Here is a 15,678-nt window from a genome sequence, read left to right as displayed (position 1 = left end):
ACCCGCCCGCTGGACAAGAGTGCCCTCAAGAGGAGACTCGAGCCCAAGTCAGCCGCAGGCGTCTTAGGCAGCAGGCCCCCACCTCCCGGCGGTAGGGCTCCAGGCCCCGGGCTAACCCTTTTGCAGACTGGGAAGAAGATTGGAGCCCAGGGGCTGCAGCCGGCAGAAAATGATTTGGCGCAGCTGGGAGCAAGCTGATGTCTCAGACTGATTGACCTGGAGCCCTGTCTACCTGGAGCAAGAGTTGAAACCACATTTTTTCTGGCTACAGGGACCATATCTTCTCAATTATGGTAACTCAGTGTCATAACAGGAGTCCAAGTGCTTGCTACATACCAGGTACTATGTGCTTAGGACATAATAAGCGCTGTAAAGAATGCATTGAATGAAATACTGATATTCACAGTGACATCCAGGAATTTGCTATTGCTTCTGTTACAAGTGGGGAAACTGAGACTTAGGAAGGTTAAATCACACTTTAAGCTTCTAAAAGTGAAAAAAGAAAAAAGAAAAACCAGTAAATGTGGATCAGGATTTTAGTGCAGCTCTTTGAGACGCTAGAAACCAAATTTTTTTTTAAAACAATGCCATGTTGCCTTTCTTTGAAGTAAGTTCTAGTAAATAGTGTTTCTAGACGATTTTTACAAGGCAAGGAGTATTGGTACCGTAACTATTCCGATACTATCCAGTAATTTGTGAAATGACACCCTTTCCATGCCAGCCTAGGTAGGCATATGTACAAAATAATTATTCTGTTAAATATGAGAAGTTCAGATTTGCCAAATTTGAGTTGAACTTCAAAAGTTGACATTTAGGGAAACATTTCAAGTAAGAAAGTGTATTCTGCGATGCTTTTGTCATTTTATTTATTTATATAAATAAAATAGATTTCATGTATTTTATACATGAATATACTATGTATATACATATGCATGTATATACATATATGCATATATACATATATGTGTATATACACATATATACGTATATATACACATGTATATACAATTTTAAGCACATATTTCCCACCCTCCCTCCTCCTTTCTTTATTTCTTTTTTTTCCTTTTATGTTTTGTGATAACATACTGTCAATTTACTTTATAGTCACAGGCTTAATCCTCCATGAAATAAAGAATTCAACACTAAATTTAAAAAGCAGAAAGATTCCTGCTCTGAAGGAGTATACACAAGACAAGGAGAATAGACATAAGTAATAAACAAATCTCAAGATGTCAATTTCACTCTCAGACATTACTTTTTTTGTACTCTACTTATTAGCTACCACAATGATATTTGTCTTTTGGGCTATTTTCAGACTTTATTATTCGCTGTTCTCTTGTAAGACTTCAAGTGCAGCAAATCCCATTGATGTGTTTTTTTTTGTTGGTTGTTTAGAAGCAGTCTGTGGCTATTGTGTGATTTGTCAACTACAGGGTCACCTCCTAAAAATAATATTTATTGCTTGTTCATATACTCCCCAAAGCCTGTATGTGAGTATAGCCCATTGGTACTGTTGACAGATCATTGTCCATTGTTTTTATTGCAACTAGGGTGTATGTAATACAAAAGTTTTATTTGTAAACACTCCTTTCATCCAAGTTCCTACTCAGATTCTTCAAAATAAGTCTTAGTGAATGGCTCTGAGCTGCCTCACATGGTAGTTCTCTGCTCTCAGTATTTTAGGAGGAAGATCTAACATGTGAAATTCACTCAGCAATATGCTCATTCCAGAAAATAAGGATCTCTCATTTTAATTCTTCTGAGATTATGAAGAAAATTACTGGTTGGAGTCAAAGGCTCTAATGACTTCTAACTTCTCTGAGGGCTGTGCAATACTGGAGACTTCCAAGCACTCTCTTCCCTTGAGGCTGCTGGACAATGAGAACATGACTCCTCACTCATCTTTTTTACCCGTCCTTGACCTGGAACTGTAATATGCATGTACAACCACTGTGTGTCATTGTTAACCACAGAGTAACTACTAGAAACTGAGATGATCAAATTCAAATTTCCTGCAGGAGACTATCATTAAGTTAGGCTTAAAGTATTAGTTTTTTTGGGCTGCTATAATGAAATCCGAAAACTGGGTAGATTAGGAGAAGAAATTTATTTTCTCACAAAATTGAATTCTAGAAGTCTGTTATTAAGATGTTAGCAGGGCTGTTTCCTTCGGATGCCTCTCTCCTTCGCTTGTGGATGGCTGTCTTCTTGTGTCTTCCCTTGGCTCCCTCTGTCATAGCTGTGTCCTAATTTCCCTTTCTTATAAGGACATCAGTCCTAATGGTCTAGGGTTCACGTTAATGACTTCATTTTCATTTTAAGTACCCCTTTAAAACACTACCTGCAAGTATAGCCACATTCTGAGGCACTGGGTATTGATACTTTTGGAGGGACAAAATTCAACCTAAACACTTGACCCTCTGACACTGTAAATTCCTATCCTTCTCACATGCAAAGTACATTCACTGTCATCCCAATAGTCTCAAAGTCTTTTAATTCTAGCATCAACCCTTAAGTCTGAAGTATTATCTAAATATCACCTAAATCAGGTATGAGTGAGAGCCTCAAGGTATGTTTTATCCTAAGGCAGAATTCCAGCTGTGAACCTGTGGGACTGAATAACAGGTTCTCTGCTTCAAAATGTAATGGTGGGACAGGCATAGGATATATGTTCCCAGTCCAAAAGAAGGAAGTTGAAAAGAACAAAGCGGTCATGAATACCAAGCCAGTCTGAAAACTCAAAGGCTAATTTCCATCAGGTTGAAGGCTCACGAATACTCCTCCTTTGGTTTGATACTTTGTCTGTCAGGCCTATTAGGGCTTCTACCTGGGGACATCCAGGCAGAGGTTGTAGGTGATTGAGTGGAATGAGGTTGGTATCTAAGCATGAGAAGACTAGGAGACTGGTTCCAGAGTGGGGAATTAATAAAATAAGCAAAGATAGTAAGTTTGTGAAGGTCAGGTAGGAGAAGTTGTACTTGATTGGAATTGGAAGTTTTTTTTCTCGTCAATTGCCATGTTAATGTGATCAGTACAAACAGAACAGATTCCTTGTAGTTTATAGATATAATTCTAAGAATACAATGATACTTCCCTCTCTCCCTCCCTCCATCTATCTTTCTTTCTTAATTTTTGAGATAACACATTTTAAATTTATGCTTATAACCAAAGACTTAATGCTCCACTAAATAAACAGTTTAAGAAGTAAAAAGACACAGTTCAGCAGGAATATAGGCAAGGGTTATAAACAATAATCAAATGCAAAGATGTCCATTTCACTCATAGACAGTAAATTCTAAAATTATCACATTATTAAAACTATAGTAGTATATCTATAAATATTAACTACCTCAAATAAGAGAAAGCATGTGATTGTTTTCTTTTGGGGTCTGGATTATTTCACAGCATAATGATCTCCAGTTGCATTCATTTTGTTGCAAATGTCAAAATTTCATTCCTTTAATGGCTGATTAATATTCATGATATGAACTCTTTAAGAAATAGTTTTAGAAGTGAATATAAGGCCGGCGCCGTGGCTCACTAGGCTAATCCTCCAGCTTGCGGCGCCGGCACACCGGGTTCTAGTCCCGGTGGGGGCGCCAGATTCTGTCCCAGTTGCCCCTCTTCCAGGCCAGCTCTCTGCTATGGCCAGGGAGTGCAGTGGAGGATGGCCCAAGTGCTTGGGCCCTGCACCCCATGGGAGACCAGGAGAAGTACCTGGCTCCTGCCATCGGATCAGCGCGGTGCACCGGCCACGGCGGCCATTGGAGGGTGAACCAACGGCAAAAGTAAGACCTTTCTCTCTGTCTCTCTCTCTCACTGTCCACTCTGCCTGTCCAAAAAAAAAAAAGTGAATATAGATAATAAGTGTAAATGTACACATACACAAACACAAATAGCACACCCAAACACATATTCCTTAGCTCTAGAAATGGATATGGCTTAGGAGATTGCACCTTGAGGTCAGATCCAAATACTATTCTCTGCTTAAGGGAGCCAAATATCTTGTATGTAAGCCTGATCGCAGACCTGGGTCAGGGAAAGTACAAGAGGAACATAAAGCATCTTGTTTTGCCATTAAACAAGAAAATTCTTAAAGATGGATGAGAATCTTGAAGGCATTCTCAAAGGTCCAATCTGGGAAAGTGTGAGTCTCAAAAAATAATGGTAATAGATCACAGTCCACTGAATAACATAGGAAAGTCTCAGTCCATGAAGTTGTAAATATAAAGATGAATAAAATTTTTGGTTAGAAATGATAGAAATATATAATTTCAGTGCAACTCCAGTAAATTCATAGTGTAGAAGCCTGGCAACCACCACCCCTTAATCAAGTGATCAAAGTGAGCACCATCAATGCTGGGAAAAAATCAAAATCATACTCCTCCCTAATAGAACATGATGAGGAGAACACAGCACCATTCTTGTTATTTTTCTGCCAAAGTTGGATAAGCTGAATCTAATCATGAAGAAATATAAAGCGAAACACTGAGGGGCATTCTACTAAATGACTGGTTATAATAGTCAAAAGTTTCACAGTAAAGGAAGTCAAGGACTAACTTACAGACTTCCTGAATTAAGGAATTGTCCCAGGTCGGCACTGTGCCATAGTGGGTAAAGCCGCTGCCTTCAGTGCCGGCATCCTATAAGGGCACGGGTTCAAGTCCTGGCTGTTCCACTTCTGATCCAGCTTTCTGCTATGGCCTGGGAAAGCAGTAGAGGATGGTCCAAGTCCTTGGGCCCCTGCACCCACGTGGAAGACCTGGAAGAAACTCCTGTCTCCTGGCTTCGGATTGGCACAGCTCCAGCTATTGAGGCCAAATGGAGAGTGAACCAGTGAATGGAAGACCTCTCCCTCTTTCTGCCTCTCCTTCTCTCCCTGTGTAACTCTGACTTTCAAGTAAATAAATAAATCTTTAAAAAAAAAAAAAAAAAAAAAGGAATTTCAGGGCCAGAGCTGTGGCGCAGCAGGTTAACACCTTGGCCTGAAGTGCCAGCATTCCATATGGGTGACAGTTTGAGACGCGACTGTTCCACTTCCAATCCAGCTCTCTGCTATGGTCTGGGAAAGCAGTAGAAGATGGCCCAAGTCCTTGGGCCCCTGCACCTGCGTGGGAGACCTGGAAGAAGCTCCTGGCTCCTGGCTTTGGATTGGCACAGCTCTGGCCATTGTGGCCATCTGGGGAGTGAACCAGCAGATGGAAGACCCCCCCCCCTCTGCCTCTACTTTCTATGTGTAACTGTGACACTCAAATAAGTAAATAAATCGGCCAGCAGCACGGTTTACTTGGCTAATCCTCTGCCTGCAGTGCCAGCACCCGGGTTCTAGTCCCTGTTGGGGCGCGGATTCTGTTCTGGTTGCTCCTCTTCCAGTCCTTCTCTCAGCTGTGGCCCGGGAAGGCAGTGGAGGATGGCCCAAGTGTTTGGGCCCTGCACCCGCATGGGAGACCAGGAGGAAGCACCTGGCTCCTGGCTTTGGATTGGCACAATGCACCGGCCGTAGCAGCCATTTGGGGGGTGAACCAAAGGAAAAAGGAAGACCTTTCTGTCTTTCTCTCTCTCTCTCACTGTCTAACTCTGCCTGTCAAAAATAAATAAATAAATCTTTTTAAAAACCTCATATTAAAAAAGGAATTTCCACAACAACTAACAAACTTTTTTTAAAAAAATATGATTTATTTTGTTTAAGGAATACAGCTTCATGAATTTAATGTATACAGATTTGGGAACAGGATGCTTCTTCCCCCTTCCTCCCTCCCATCCAGACTCCCACTCTTCTTCTTCCTTCTTCTTCCCTTCCCACCCTTATTTTTTACAGATAAGACCCCTACTTCACATCTTACACAAACACAGTTTTGAAGAGAATCCTTTTACTCTTAAGGACAATTGACAAAACTGAATGGGATCTGAGGATTAGATGGCAGGCACCCATCAATGCTTGTTCCTTAACTTTGGTGGCTATGAAGGAAAATGTCCTTACTTAAATAATATATATGTTGCTGTGGATTCATTCTGAGAGGAGGAACATGGTGGGGGCAAGAGGTGTGGAGTCACAACACAGACCCCTGGAGTCGGGTGAAAGCGAGCCAGAGGCAAACAGCCCACAGACTCATTTATTTCAGTTGGTACAGCAGCTTATATAGCCAAGGCAGCCAATCTGGTCAAGGGGCGGTTTATGCCCTAACCAATCACAGCCTGTTGCTAGGCAGTTTCCAAAGCCATCCAATCACAGCCTGTTGCCAGGCAGGCTCTGTAGCCAGCAGCCATGTTGGCATGGCCTTCTCATTCTACCACATTTCCCCCTTTTTGTTTATTTTTGAGCAATGGGAGGCATGATTCTTGGCCATACCATTGTTGACCCTTTTCCATGTGGTCCCCATATGCAGCTGTGCCTGTCTTAGGTTGTTCCCCAGGGGATCTTACCCATTGTTGACTAACCAGCACTCAAAATGGGAGACCACAGGAGTGCTTGCTCAGATAGAGGTAGGAATGAGGAACAATGGTATTCACGAATGGCGTGACCGCACGCAGGCTGTGGGCCATTTGAGTGGCTGACCAGAGCTAGTGGGGTATACAACAGTAGCTGATGTGGCTATGGGCAGTTCCTCAGAGTAGGATGATAGCGTATGTGCGTCGGCTAATAAGACGGACTCTCAGTCTTGTTCAGCTGGTTCTGGTTGACTGTCAGTTGTAGGCTTGATATTTCTGGCTGGTACCCAAATGGGCTGTCCCACATTCTCTGGAAAGACACAAGCATATCCTCAGCCCTTGGTTAACAGAAGCCTTTTTACAGGTGTTGGTATCCAGGGCCTGAATTTTGCATCCACTCTGACATTAAAGGCAAACATGCAGATGGCATGGGGTCTAGCAGCTGCCCTAAGAGCCTGGGGTGCTCGAGGACTGCCACAAATGTGGGGATCCTTACTGGGTGCGGATGGGATGACCTCGCATGGGTTATTGCCTCGAGGTCATCTAAGTTCATCCCACAGGTATTTGAAGAGTGGCTGACTAGGCATTGCTGCATTCTTTGCTGACATGTCATTTTCACTGTCAGAGCTCTCTCTCCCTAAGTCATCAACTGTTGCCTGTGAGGCAGTGGCCTGGAGTGTCAGGCTCTTATCACTCACAGATTCATTATGTTTGGTCATCTGTGTGGGTTTCTGAGAGGGGGGTATATTTCCCATGTTTGAGTGCTTAAGAGCAGCACGCCATGCCACTCTAGCCAAAGGAAAGCCACCCACAGCACTGCTGCCATTACAAAACAAATTCCTAGCACCTCAGCAGCTGATGGTATTTTGCAGGGGGTTCCCTACATTAGACGAACAGACAGTGGTGTTTCAGATCATAAGTATGTCCTGTGCTTAGTGGGGAACTTCCTTGATTCATTAGGTCAAGGCTGTATGCCCACATGGTGTCTCTGGAGCGTCACCTCTCTCGAGTGAGGGAAGATGACTTGGTTCCAAATTCTGGGATGATCAGTCCCTTATGTGAATTTGCCAGGTGAACCAAAAGTAAAAGGAGGAGCCAAGAAGCAGTGTTATGCTCCTGGGCAGTGTGTGCCTAACCTAGAGTCACTTAGTCCGAGGACAAGGACAAGGAAAGAGGCATAGGAGGGGGTTCTGTGCTCACCCTCACAGAACCAAACAGCACACAAAACACCAAGGGGCCTACTTTCTGAAATCAAGGGGAGACCTCACCGAGTCCAACACGCTCTCTCTCAGTCATTTTGGGTGCCAGATGTTGCTGTGGATTCATTCTGAGAGGAGGAACATGGTGGGGGCAAGAGACATGGAGTCACAATACAGACCCCTGGAGTCAAGTGAAAGCGAGCCAGAGGCAAACAGCCCACAGACTCATTTATTTCAGTTGGTACAGCAGCTTATATAGCCAAGGCAGCCAATCTGGTCAAGGGGCGGTTTATGCCCTAACCAATCACAGCCTGTTGCTAGGCAGTTTCCAAAGCCATCCAATCACAGCCTGTTGCCAGGCAGGCTCTGTAGCCAGCAGCCATGTTGGCATGGCCTTCTCATTCTACCACATTTATATATATGTTATATATACACTGAAGTACCTTGAGAAGATGTGAGAGCAGGCTAACAACTTACTCTAAATTAGTTTAGGGGAAAATTTGTTCTTTGCATTGATTTATCCAACTTTTTCTGTTAGTTTGGAATTATTTCAAAATTTCAGGGTGAGTGTTCAGCACTGCTGTTAAGTCAACCCTTTGTACACCTACATCACATCTTGACAATTCAGCTTCTGATTCAACTTCTTGCTGATGTGTACCCTGGGAAATAGCAGATTATGATTCCAGTACTTGGATCTCTGCCACCCATGTGGGAAACCTAGATTGAGCTCTGAACTCCTGGCTTCAACCAGGCCCCATCCTGGCTCTTGAAGGCATTTGGGGAGTGAACCAACAGATGGAAAATCGCTCTCTGTTTGCCTCTTTCTCTATCTCCCTGCCTTTCAGAAAAATAAATAGTAAATAAATAAATGTGGCTAAATTTAAAATATTACTAAAACTAAAATATTAAGAGCAAGAATAAAGAAACAAGCCATATTTGAAAAAAGTAAAATAATATTGTCAGCTAGAAGATCCCTTTAAATATCTGAATAGCATTTGGTTTCAAAGACATATGGCCTGTTTGGGGGTCGAAAGATGTGTCTGCCTTCCTGAGGAGTGGGATTCAACACCTCTGGGGGGAAGCTGGGAGCCATGGCTGCTGAGGATGACAATGAAGCAGCTGAAGGCTCAGGAGGACGAGAGTGAAGAGTAGAGGAGAATCTGCACGTGAACAACCTAAGGACACCTTTTTGTTTCCTTTCTTTTTTTTAACTTTTATTTAATGAATATAAATTTCCAAAGTACAGCTTATGGATTACGATGTCTTCCCCCCCCATAACTTCCCTCCCACCCGCAACCCTCCCCCTTCCCACTCCCTCTCCCCTTCCATTCACATCAAGATTCATTTTCAATTCTCTTTATATACAGAAGATCAGTTTAGCATATCTTAAGTAAAGATTCTTTTAAAAATTTATTAATTTTTTTGAAAGGTAGAGATACAGAATGAGAGAGATAGGGAAGAAGTGGAGGGGTAGAGAGAGAGAGGGGGGTGGAGGGAGAGATATATTCCACCTACTTCCAGCTACTGGTTCACTCCCCAAATGGCTACAATGGCCAGGGTTTGGCCAGACTGAAGCCAGGAGCCAGGATCTTCATCTGGATCTCCCATGTGGGTGAAGGAGCCCAAGCACTTGGGCCATCTTCCACTGCTTTTCCCAGGCACATTAGCAGGGAGCTGTATCAGAAACAGAGTGGCCAGGAATCAAACCTACATCCATATGGGATGCCAGCATTGTAGGCAACAGTTTAACCCAATCCACCTCAGTACCAGCACCACATTTTTGTTTTCTATTCCAAATTTCAGCATAACGCCTGACACATGATGGGAGCTTCATGAACTTTATTATGTTTGTGATGCATTAATGAATGAAATGGCAGTGAGATCGAAAAGGAAGCTGTGGAGAGTAAGCTGGCTTGTGAAGTAAAAATTCCATTTTTAAGACCATACAATTCCCACTGGCTAAGGGATCAGAGCTCAGTGGCTCTTAAGTAAGCCAACTATTGTCAGTTAAGGTTTTCCAGAAAAACATATTTGGAAACATTTAAATACACACAACGGTACATCAAAAAGCTTATGGGAAATGAGATTAAAATATATGTTTATGTGAATGTAAAATGTTTTTAAATCCGTATGAAGTTTTTTCATAATATGCATTCTCCATTGATTGTTCAAGACCCCATATTTCACACAGGAAATATTGCTGACCACAGAAGTTTATCTGAACCTCAGTGTCCAGGTATGTTTCTGGGTTTTATCAGGTAGACATGGTTTCCTGTCCATGTGCTGGTCTGTCGTGAGCCCATCTAGAGATTCAGATGACACCTCACGACCCAGTCTTACCACACACACACCAGATCACAATGTTAGACTATCTAAGGTGACCCAAGGTCCCCAGGCAAACCGAACGCTTGTATTAGGTACGACATTTTAAGGTCTTAAAGCTTACCTCTCAGAAGTCAAGGGCAAAGACCAGATCTCTTATCAGTGAAAGGTAAATTATTTACACAAGGTCATTTACTATTCATTGCTGTGCAGCCTCCTCTCCCTGTGCACAATGAGTGGTTAGGTGATGCTGCTTTGTATAGATGCTTAGAAGCCTTTCCAACAGTGTAATTCCCAGCATCACCACTATCTTCTCAAAGTCTTATCCCTGAGATTAGGATTTTCTTTCTCCTTTTAATATTAGTGTTCTTAACCTGAACTCTGATGGTGAGCCCAACCATGTTAGAGGGTGAAGGAGTAACTACAAGTGTGTAAATTAGTAAGAGCTTCTGATTATTCTATATCTGGTACTAGACAATTCTTTAAGCACATTCTTTTCTTCCTACAGGTACAACTGAAACTTCAACAGTTTAAGGAATTTGGCACTTTACTTCCTTTTCTTTCTTTTTTCCCTCCCTCCCTCCCTCCCTCCCTTCTTTCCTTCCTTCCTCTCTCTCTTTCAGATTTCTGCTACCATGTATCTAATATCCAAAAGTTCCTATTATCTCTGAGTATTCCTTTTTTTTTGCTTACTTTCTATGGGTTTTCTTGGTCTTTATTAACATTAGTGAGTTTTCAAAAAATTTTTTCTCTTGAATATTCTGTCGTCTTTAAATAACTTTTAGCCATTAATTTTACTTTTTTTGCCCTTGTTACATGCTTTCTTCAGATGTCTAGAGGGTCCTTCCAAATTCACATTCTGAGCTGATGTGCAAGTCTGGTCAATATAAGTATCTTTATAGGGTGGCCTGGGGTATTGCTTTTTAGGAATCCCTAAGGTTCGATTTGCACCTTTCCTCTTGAGCTGATCTGAATCAGCAGAGAAGATACCTCCAATCTCTTACAAGTGGGTCAAGTTCTGTTGATTGACCACCTAGTGGGAGGAAAATGGATCAAGCTGCCTGGATCCTTCGATTTCAGTGTGCTTAGTGTATCTTATCAGAGTCTATTTTATTTTTTAATTTTTAAAATTTATATAAAGTGAACAAATTTTATGTATTTCATATATACAGATTTAAGAGTATAGTAATACTTCCCACCCTACCCTCTCTCCCACCCATGATCTCACCCTTCCTCCTCCTTCCTTTCTATTCTTTCTTTTAATTTTTACAATGACATACTTTCGGTTTATTTTTTTTTTTATTTTTTTATTTTTTTTGACAGGCAGAGTGGACAGTGAGAGAGAGAGAGACAGAGAGAGAAAGGTCTTCCTTTGCCGTTGGTTCACCCTCCAATGGCCGCCGCTGCAGCCGGCGCACCGCGCTGATCCTGGCAGGAGCCAGGAGCCAGGTGCTTTTTCCTGGTCTCCCATGGGGTGCAGGGCCCAAGCACCTGGGCCATCCTCCACTGCACTCCCTGGCCATAGCAGAGAGCTGGCCTGGAAGAGGGGCAACCGGGACAGAATCCGGCGCCCCAACTGGGACTAGAACCCGGTGTGCCGGCGCCGCAAGGTGGAGGATTAGCCTATTGAGCCACTCGGTTTATTTTTAATCATAAGCTTAACCTTCTACTAAGTAAATAATTCAACAAAAAGTAAGAAGAAAAAATGTTGTTTTTTAATAGTAGAAACAAGGCCTATAAACAATAATCAAATCTCAAAATGTCAATTTCATTCATATACATTACATTTTTTGTACTATATTAGTTGCCACAGATCAGGAAAACATGATATTTGTCTTTTTGGGGCTGGCTTATTTCACTAAGTATAATGGTTTCCAGTTGCATCTATTTTGTTGTAAAAGATGGGATTTTATTCTGTTTTATTGCTGAGTAATATTCCATTTTCTTTATACAGTCATCAGTTGATGGACATCTGGGTCGATTCTATATCTTACCTATTGTGAATTGAACTGCAATAAACAAGGGGTACAAATAACTCTTTTATATGTGATTTCATTTCCTTTGAATGAAATGCCAGGAAAGAGATGGCTCCAGTTTCAGACATCTGCAGAATCTCCATACTATCTTCCACAATGGCTATACTAGTTTGCATTCCCAACAAGAATGTATTAGGATAACTTTTCCCCCCACATCCTAGCCAGAATTTATTACTTTTTGATTTCTGTTTGAGAGCCATTCTAACTGGGGTAAGGTGAAGGCTTATTGTGGTTTTGATTTGCATTTCCCTGATGGCTATTGATCCTGAGCATTTTTTTCATGTGTCTGTTGGCCATTTGAATTTCCTCTTTTGAAAAATGCCTGTTCAAGTCCTTTGTCCCTTTCTTAACTGGATTGTTTGGTTTGTTATTGTTGAGTTTCTTGAGCTCTTTATAAATCCTGGGTATTAATCATTTAGCAATTTCATAGTTTGCAAATATTTTCTCCCATTCTGTCCATTGCTCTTCACTTTTTATAGTGTTTCATTTCCAGTGCATAAGCTTCTTAGCTTGGTGTATTCCTGTTTCTCTGTTTTTGCTTTGATTGTCTGTGCTTCTAGGGTCTTTTCTAAAAACTCTTTTTCTATGCCAATGTCTTTTAGAGTCTCCCCAAAGTTCTCCTGTAGTCTCTCTTTTTTATTGTAGCCTGAACAACCTAGCATAGGTAATTTTCTGAATCCCCTTCCTTAGAAAAATCTATTATTCTCCTCTTGAATCCTAAGTAGTTCCTTATTATCACTAGCATATCACATTACACGCTAAATTCTGGTTGAAATGACCTATTTCTGTACCTGACTAAAGCTTTTTATGGCAGATACAGAAGGTAAATGTGCTTGCGTCTCCTTAATACCTGCATTAAGTCTCAGACTTGGTGGTACTTAGTTATTTGTCATTACTCTTAGTTGAATAAAAACATTCAAAGACACTTTATTTCATGGACAAGACTTCCTTTGCAGTAATAGCTACTTCTGGAATGCTAGATGGAGAGAAAGATTTAGATTATCTGTAAAATTATGCCACATAAGTTTGTCATCATTTATAACAATTCCATTCATTGTATATTTATGTGTGTTAGTTTAGTTAGACTTCCAATTTTAATTTGGAAACAAATAATTTATTCAGTGGTCATTTATTGTCTTGTAGGTGCTGGTCATTGTGGTACACACCGGAACAAAATGGCAAGCTGAAACTAACTTACTTCCTGCCCCCATGGAGCATACATGCCAGAGAAGGGTTCCATGATTCTGGTAAATCACTCAGCCCATGCAAGGTTCACAGAAGCAGACAGACCATGACCTGTACCTGTGCTTCTTGGACTGACAATTATGGGCCTCTCCCACAGCTGGGAGAGCTCAGGTAACAAAGTAATTTTAGGAGGTCTCTTGCGGAGACATTGCTATAGTCTAAGTCTTACATGAGACCCCATGAAAGCACTAAAACAGGACGAGTCTATTAAAGCCTGAAAATTTTTTTGAAAAATCAAATTATTTCTGAATTTTGAAAGGAATAAGATAATGGTCATAGAATTCTATTGCTACTAGGTAAAATTTCTGCACTTGAGAAAAGTAAGAGATGCAGTCCTCCAGGACCCAGAGATAATGTTAGATTTTAAATTGTTTTGTAGAAAACAATTGCAATGCTAGAGGATTCATCAAATTAAGTTTCCTATCTCCAAATTGATTATAAATATTCATCTGTGCTGATTAATAATGAGATTTTATGCATTGATTTTTAAAATGTCTTTTTGAGTGTTAATTGTAAAATTAACAACATGAGTCACTGTGCACTAACTTGTCATGCAGGACAAGTAAAACTTGTTCTCAAAGATTTACTTCGTTTTAGTGTATTAAGTGGAGGATATTTTTATGTTTCATAGGTTATAGTTATGTCTAAATGCCCACAAAAGATGCATAATTCTCAGGTTCTTCTTTAAAATTAATTAATTTTTCTCAAATAAAAAGCTTAAGAAAAGAAGTGAAATTAATCTGGAGATGCAATGACTTTGAATAACTCTGTCTCAACTGTTGAGGAACAGTTTTTTTTGTTTCCATACAATTTGTTGAACTCTTTGCTTAGTATAGAGTTGATCTTCTATGTATAAAGTTAATTGAGGGGCCAGCGCTGTGGCAAGTTAATGCCCTGGCCTGAAGCACCGACATCCCATATGGGCGCCTGTTCGAGACCCGGCTGCTCCACTTCCAATCCAGCTCTCTGCTATGGCCTGGGAAAACAGTAGAAGATGGCCCAAGTCCTTGGATCCCTGCACCCACATGAGAGACCCTGAAGAAGCTCCTAGCTCCTGGCTTCGGTTCGGTGCAGCTCCGGCCATTGTGGCCTTGGGGAATGAACCATTGGATGGAAGATCTCTCTCTCTCTCTCTCTCTCTCTCTCTGCTTTTCCTCTCTCTGTGTGTAACTCTTTCAAATAAATAAATAAATCTTTTAAAAAATAAAGTTAATTGAAAATACATCTTAGTAAAAAATGAGACTGGGAATAGGAGAGGGAGGAGGAAAAGGGGTGAGTGTGGGTGGGAGGGAGGGTACAGTGAGAAGAATCTCTATGTTCCTGAAGTTGAATTTATGAAATGCATTACGTTTTTATTTCTAAAATGAAAGATTTCTTTAGGAGAAAAAATAAAATGTCTTTTCATCCACATAGGTATTGCCAAATACTGATATCAATTCATGGTCATGGATTCTACTTTGTCACAGTTATTATTTGGATGTCTAGTAACCTAGTAATTTTATGTATAGTTCAATTCCAAGAATTCAATTCCTATATTTCAATAATGAGATGCTTGCCTTGTACCCTGTGTGTACTTGTGCCACTCAGACAAGGTTTGTCGGTGCTGGCTCCAGTGTTACCTAAACGGATAGTCCTAATCATTCAACATTAATTAATATCCATCTTTCTTGTACCAGTTATCTACAGGGCTAACTTTCTTTTTGCTTTGCTTGCCAATCTCCCTGCAAATTTTTCTACCTTTTCTTCAAGACTGACCTTTCATAAAGTGGATCACCTGTTATCATGTTATTTGAGGTCTGGCTTCCTTGATGATCTGCCTTCCTTCTTCCTCTTGCTATTGGGCCTGAGCCTAGTTTCTGCCTCACTCCCATCACCTCCCTTAGTGTATCTAGTTTCTCTGGACTCTCCCAGTCTAGCTTGTCCATCTACCATCCAAGTTGTAGCTCTGGAACCAGGAAGGGCAAGTTTTTGAGAATTAAGGAAGTCAACAGGCCCATGGGCTTTTCCTAAGACAGCAACAAATGGATTTTCTGTGATTTTAGAAAAATGCCCCAAATTTTGCAGACAATGGGACCTTTTAGAATGTAAGAATTTTTTATGATTCAGACTGGTAAAGAGTTAGTGGTAACTACCTCTGAGAGTGTGTGTGATCTAGGCCATTAAGCATTCGAAAATGCAGAGCAAAGTTTTCAGGGTGCAGAAGGTGCAGATTGTCTTGGAGGTAACAGGGAAAGAGTAGGGAAGCTTCCAAGGTCCAGGTAACTTAGAAAAACACAGGTTCAGATCTAGATGACATGGCTATTCCAAAGTCTAAATTACACGGAGGGTGTGGATTTGGCCAGTGTTCAATATTCACGTGAACAGTTAGGGACATGTTTCTAAAAGTTGAGAGACTCAGAGAAGTTCGGGTTTAGGTATTAGCTGGGGGCTGCTAGAGAAGAAAACAT

General features: G+C 41.1%; 1 long non-coding RNA gene across 1 annotated transcript; it reads left to right on the top strand.

Annotated features, from left to right (window-relative positions):
• Positions 1-50: 50 nt before the first annotated feature.
• On the top strand, positions 51-14,451 carry LOC138849785 (uncharacterized). Its single transcript, XR_011388952.2, has 2 exons — positions 51-339; positions 13,130-14,451. It is a non-coding gene; the product is annotated as an uncharacterized LOC138849785 (long non-coding RNA).
• Positions 14,452-15,678: the final 1,227 nt, after the last annotated feature.

This window comes from Oryctolagus cuniculus, chromosome 5 (assembly GCF_051225735.1).
Source record: "Oryctolagus cuniculus isolate XC-2025 breed Fujian yellow rabbit chromosome 5, ASM5122573v1, whole genome shotgun sequence".
In the NCBI taxonomy this organism is placed as follows: Eukaryota; Metazoa; Chordata; class Mammalia; order Lagomorpha; family Leporidae; genus Oryctolagus; species Oryctolagus cuniculus.
Note: the sequence above shows the minus strand (reverse complement) of the source record. Positions and strands in the feature narration are given on the sequence as shown.